A 6,000-nucleotide genomic window follows, 5' to 3' on the forward strand; every position below is an offset into this window, starting at 1 on the left:
GGGGGGGGGGGTGAGAAAGAGAAACAGAGTAGAGTATTGACATCAATTAAAACATAGGAATGAGATCTGAAACAATAATGATCGCACCACTAACTAACACTGGCAGCTGTGTCATTCAAGGCCATAGAAGAAGCCATTGTTCCCCACTGACAAGCCTGTAGGATGTGTGATCACCATCAGCCTGTTCGGTCTAGTGCCGTGTTCACGTGTCCAGAGGGGGAGGGGGCTCAGAGGAACGGCTTGATCACCATCAGCCTGTTCGGTCTAATGCCGTGTTCATGTGTCCAGAGGGGGGGGGGCTCAGAGGAACGGCTTGTTTACTTCAGAGAAACGACTTTTCCGAGCGTTCATGTGCTCGGTAAGGAACACAAGAACCATTCTCACTATTGACATTTGAAATCGCGGCCATGTTTGTTGCTATTTTTCAGTGGTACGTGACGTCAGAGTTCAGCATGTGGGAAAGATCAGGGTCCAGAGATCATACCAGAGTTTCCAAGTTGGAGAGGTCGTTCAAAGTGCATTTCTCTCAGTAAGAAGGTCGTGTTTACAAGTTCCAGACATGACGTGAAAAGTGGCATACGTGCTTTGGAGTGAATTATAGTTTGTATTTTTAACTAGATTAGAAAAAGGTGTTAGCTTGGGAATTTTGTCCGTTTGTAATTTTACCACAATAGATTATATTTTACATAACAGCCATGTAGAAGTTAAATCAGAACTATGACCTGTTCCATTTTGACCCTCAAGTCACCCCACTGCAGAAAACACATGGCATTGTTTTAGTGTTTACTGACACCCACATACGAGACAGCAATAACGTAGTTAGTAATGTCATTAGATGGAGGCATCTGTCACGTTTCTGTCTCTAAACTGGGGTTGTGTGATACAGGAGACTGCAGCAGGTCACGAGATACTGCAACGACCCTTTGTGTCTCTAAACTGGGGTTGTGTGATACAGGAGACTGCAGCAGGTCAAGAGATACTGCAACGACCCTTTGTGTCTCTAAACTGGGGTTGTGTGATACAGGAGACTGCAGCAGGTCAAGAGTGTCATGCTGGTGAATGAGGACCCAAAAGCGACTTGGCGAAAACAGAGTATTTAATCCAGAATAAACATTACAAAACAAAAAGCATAATACTACACGTAAAGACGAGAACAGACTGGAGACTTGATCGAGAACTGCAGGTTGCCTCGGGAAGGCACTTGAACCTAGCAGACTCAGACACCTGCTCACCACGCAGCATCTGAGGGAAACACGACACGACAGGGCAAAACATAGACACAGCACGGTGAATATAAATGAGGATCCGACAGGGCAGGTACGGGAAACAAGGAGAGAAATAGGGACTCTAATCAGGGAAAAGGATCGGGAACAGGTGTGGGAAGACTAAATGATGATTAGGGGAATAGGAACAGCTGGGAGCAGGAACGGAACGATAGAGAGAAGAGAGAGCGAGAGAGTGAGAGAGGGAGGGGGAGAGAGAGGGATAGAAAGAGGGAAAGAACCTAATAAGACCAGCAGAGGGAAACGAATAGAATGGGGAGCACAGGGACAAGACATGATAATAAATGACAAAACATGACAGTACCCCCCACTCACCGAGCGCCTCCTGGCGCACTCGAGGAGGAATCCTGGCGGCAACGGAGGAAATCATCAATGAGTGAACGGTCCAGCACGTCCCGAGACGGAACCCAACTCCTCTCCTCAGGACCGTAACCCTCCCAATCCACTAAGTATTGGTGACCCCGTCCCCGAGAACGCATGTCCATGATCTTATGTACCTTGTAAATAGGTGCGCTCTCGACAAGGACGGGAGGGGGGAGGGAAGACGAACGGGGTGCGAAGAAAGGGCTTAACACAGGAGACATGGAAGACAGGATGGACGCGACGAAGATGTCGCGGAAGAAGCAGTCGCACAGCGACAGGATTGACGACCTGGGAGACACGGAACGGACCAATGAACCGCGGAGTCAACTTACGAGAAGCTGTCGTAAGAGGAAGGTTGCGAGTGGAAAGCCACACTCTCTGGCCGCAACAATACCTAGGACTCTTAATCCTGCGTTTATTGGCGGCTCTCACAGTCTGTGCCCTGTAGCGGCAAAGTGCAGACCTCACCCTCCTCCAGGTGCGCTCACAACGTTGGACAAACGCTTGAGCGGAGGGAACGCTGGACTCGGCAAGCTGGGAAGAGAATAGAGGAGGCTGGTAACCCAGACTACTCTGAAACGGAGATAACCCGGTAGCAGACGAAGGAAGCGAGTTGTGAGCGTATTCTGCCCAGGGGAGCTGTTCTGCCCAAGACGCAGGGTTTCTGAAAGAAAGGCTGCGTAGTATGCGACCAATCGTCTGATTGGCCCTCTCTGCTTGACCGTTAGACTGGGGATGAAACCCGGAAGAGAGACTGACGGACGCACCAATCAAACGACAGAACTCCCTCCAAAACTGTGATGTGAATTGCGGGCCTCTGTCTGAAACGGCGTCTAACGGGAGGCCATGAATTCTGAACACATTCTCGATAATGATTTGTGCCGTCTCCTTAGCGGAAGGAAGTTTAGCGAGGGGAATGAAATGTGCCGCCTTAGAGAACCTATCGACAACCGTAAGAATCACAGTCTTCCCCGCAGACAAAGGCAGACCGGTAATGAAGTCTAGGGCGATGTGAGACCATGGTCGAGAAGGAATGGGGAGCGGTCTGAGACGACCGGCAGGAGGAGAGTTACCCGACTTAGTCTGCGCGCAGTCCGAACAAGCAGCCACGAAACGGCGCGTGTCACGCTCCTGAGTCGGCCACCAAAATCGCTGGCGAATAGACGCAAGAGTGCCTCGAACACCGGGATGACCAGCTAACTTGGCAGAGTGAGCCCACTGAAGAACAGCCAGACGAGTGGAAACAGGAACGAAAAGGAGGTTACTAGGACAAGCGCGCGGCGACGCAGTGTGCGTGAGTGCTTGCTTAACCTGTCTTTCAATTCCCCAGACTGTCAACCCGACAACACGCCCATAAGGAAGAATCCCTCGGGATCAGTAGAAGCCACAGAAGAACTAAACAGACGGGATAAGGCATCAGGCTTGGTGTTCTTGCTACCCGGACGGTAAGAAATCACAAACTCGAAACGAGCGAAAAACAACGCCCAACGAGCTTGACGGGCATTAAGTCGTTTGGCAGAACGGATGTACTCAAGGTTCTTATGGTCTGTCCAAACGACAAAAGGAACGGTCGCCCCCTCCAACCACTGTCGCCATTCGCCTAGGGCTAAGCGGATGGCGAGCAGTTCACGGTTACCCACATCATAGTTGCGCTCAGATGGCGACAGGCGATGAGAAAAATAAGCGCAAGGATGAACCTTATCGTCAGACTGGAAGCGCTGGGATAGAATGGCTCCCACGCCTACCTCTGAAGCGTCAACCTCGACAATGAATTGTCTAGTGACGTCAGGAGTAACGAGGATAGGAGCGGACGTAAAACGTTCTTTTAGAAGATCAAAAGCTCCCTGGGCGGAACCGGACCACTTAAAACACGTCTTAACAGAAGTAAGAGCTGTGAGAGGGGCAGCAACTTGACCGAAATTACGAATGAAACGCCGATAGAAATTAGCGAAACCTAAAAAGCGCTGCAACTCGACACGTGACCTTGGAACGGGCCAATCACTGACAGCTTGGACCTTAGCGGAATCCATCTGAATGCCTTCAGCGGAAATAACGGAACCGAGAAAAGTAACGGAGGAGACATGAAAAGAGCACTTCTCAGCCTTTACGTAGAGACAATTCTCTAAAGGCGCTGTAGAACACGTCGAACGTGCTGAACATGAATCTCGAGTGACGGTGAAAAAATCAGGATATCGTCAAGATAGACAAAAACAAAGATGTTCAGCATGTCTCTCAGAACATCATTAACTAATGCCTGAAAAACAGCTGGCGCATTGGCGAGACCAAACGGCAGAACCCGGTACTCAAAATGCCCTAACGGAGTGTTAAACGCCGTTTTCCACTCGTCCCCCTCTCTGATGCGCACGAGATGGTAAGCGTTACGAAGGTCCAACTTAGTAAAGCACCTGGCTCCCTGCAGAATCTCGAAGGCTGATGACATAAGGGAAGCGGATAACGATTCTTAACCGTTATGTCATTCAGCCCTCGATAATCCACGCAGGGGCGCAGAGTACCGTCCTTCTTCTTAACAAAAAGAACCCCGCCCCGGCCGGAGAGGAAGAAGGCACTATGGTACCGGCGTCAAGAGACACAGATAAATAATCCTCGAGAGCCTTACGTTCGGGAGCCGACAGAGAGTATAGTCTACCCCGAGGAGGAGTGGTCCCCGGAAGGAGATCAATACTACAATCATACGACCGGTGAGGAGGAAGGGAGTTGGCTCGGGACCGACTGAAGACCGTGCGCAGATCATGATATTCCTCCGGCACTCCTGTCAAATCGCCAGGTTCCTCCTGAGAAGTGGGGACAGAAGAAATGGGAGGGATGGCAGACATTAAGCACTTCACATGACAAGATACGTTCCAGGATAGGATAGAATTACAAGACCAATTAATAGAAGGATTATGACATACTAGCCAGGGATGACCCAAAACAACAGGTGTGAAAGGTGAACGAAAAATCAAAAAAGAAATAGTCTCACTGTGGTTACCAGATACTGTGAGAGTTAAAGGTAGTGTCTCAAATCTGATACTGGGAAGATGACTACCATCTAAGGCAAACATGGGCGTAGGCTTGTCTAACTGTCTGAAAGGAATGTTATGTTTCCGAACCCATGCTTCGTCCATGAAACAACCCTCAGCCCCAGAGTCAATCAAGGCACTGCATGTAGCACCCGAACCGGTCCAGCGTAGATGGACCGACATAGTAGTACAAGATCTAGATGAAGAGACCTGAGTAGTAGCGCTCACCAGTAGCCCTCCGCTTACTGATGGGCTCTGGCCTCTTACTGGACATGAATTAACAAAATGTCCATCAAATCCGCAATAGAGGCACAGGCGGTTGGTGATCCTCCGTTCCCTCTCCTTAGTCGAGATGCAAATCCCTCCCAGCTGCATGGGCTCAGTCTCAGAGCCAGAGGAGGGAGATGGTTGCGATGCGGAGCAGGGAAACACCGTTGATGCGAGCTCTCTTCCACGAGCCTGGTGACGAAGATCTACCCGTCGTTCTATGCGGATGGCGAGAGCAATCAAAGAGTCCACACTGGAAGGAACCTCCCGAGAGAGAATCTCATCTTTGACCACTGTGTGGAGTCCCTCCAGAAAACGAGCGAGCAGCGCCGGCTCGTTCCAGTCACTAGAGGCAGCAAGAGTACGAAACTCTATAGAGTAATCCGTTATGGATCGATCACCTTGGCATAGGGAAGCCAGGACCCTAGAAGCCTCCCCACCAAAAACTGAACGGTCAAAAACCCGAATCATCTCCTCTTTAAAGTTCTGGTAATTGTTAGAACAATCAGCCCTTGCCTCCCAGATAGCTGTGCCCCACTCTCGGGCCCGGCCAGTAAGGAGTGAAATGACGTAAGCAACCCGAGCTCTCTCTCTAGAGTATGTGTTGGGTTGGAGAGAGAACACAATCTCACACTGGGTGAGAAAGGAGCGGCACTCAGTGGGCTGCCCGGAGTAGCAAGGTGGGTTATTAACCCTAGGTTCTGGAGGCTCGGCAGGCCAGGAAGTAACAGGTGGCACGAGACGAAGACTCTGGAACTGTCCAGAGAGGTCGGAAACCTGAGCGGCCAGGCTCTCCACGGCATGGCGAGCAGCAGACAATTCCTGCTCGTGTCTGCCGAGCATGGCTCCTTGGATCTCGACGGCAGTGTTACGAGCGTCTGTAGTCGCTGGGTCCATTCCTCGGTCGGATCCTTCTGTCATGCTGGTGAATGAGGACCCAAAAGCGACTTGGCGAAAACAGAGTATTTAATCCAGAATAAACATTACAAAACAAAAAGCATAATACTACACGTAAAGACGAGAACAGACTGGAGACTTGATCGAGAACTGCAGGTTGCCTCGGGAAG

The 6,000-nt window shown here is 50.4% G+C and overlaps 1 protein-coding gene across 2 annotated transcripts in view; it reads right to left on the bottom strand.

The window, feature by feature from the left end:
- Window positions 1-6,000, bottom strand: part of LOC124042177 (rho GTPase-activating protein 29-like) — a 77,952-nt gene that overhangs the window by 66,337 nt on the left and 5,615 nt on the right. The window lies entirely within an intron of this gene.

This window comes from Oncorhynchus gorbuscha, linkage group LG08 (assembly GCF_021184085.1).
Source record: "Oncorhynchus gorbuscha isolate QuinsamMale2020 ecotype Even-year linkage group LG08, OgorEven_v1.0, whole genome shotgun sequence".
Taxonomy (NCBI): Eukaryota; Metazoa; Chordata; class Actinopteri; order Salmoniformes; family Salmonidae; genus Oncorhynchus; species Oncorhynchus gorbuscha.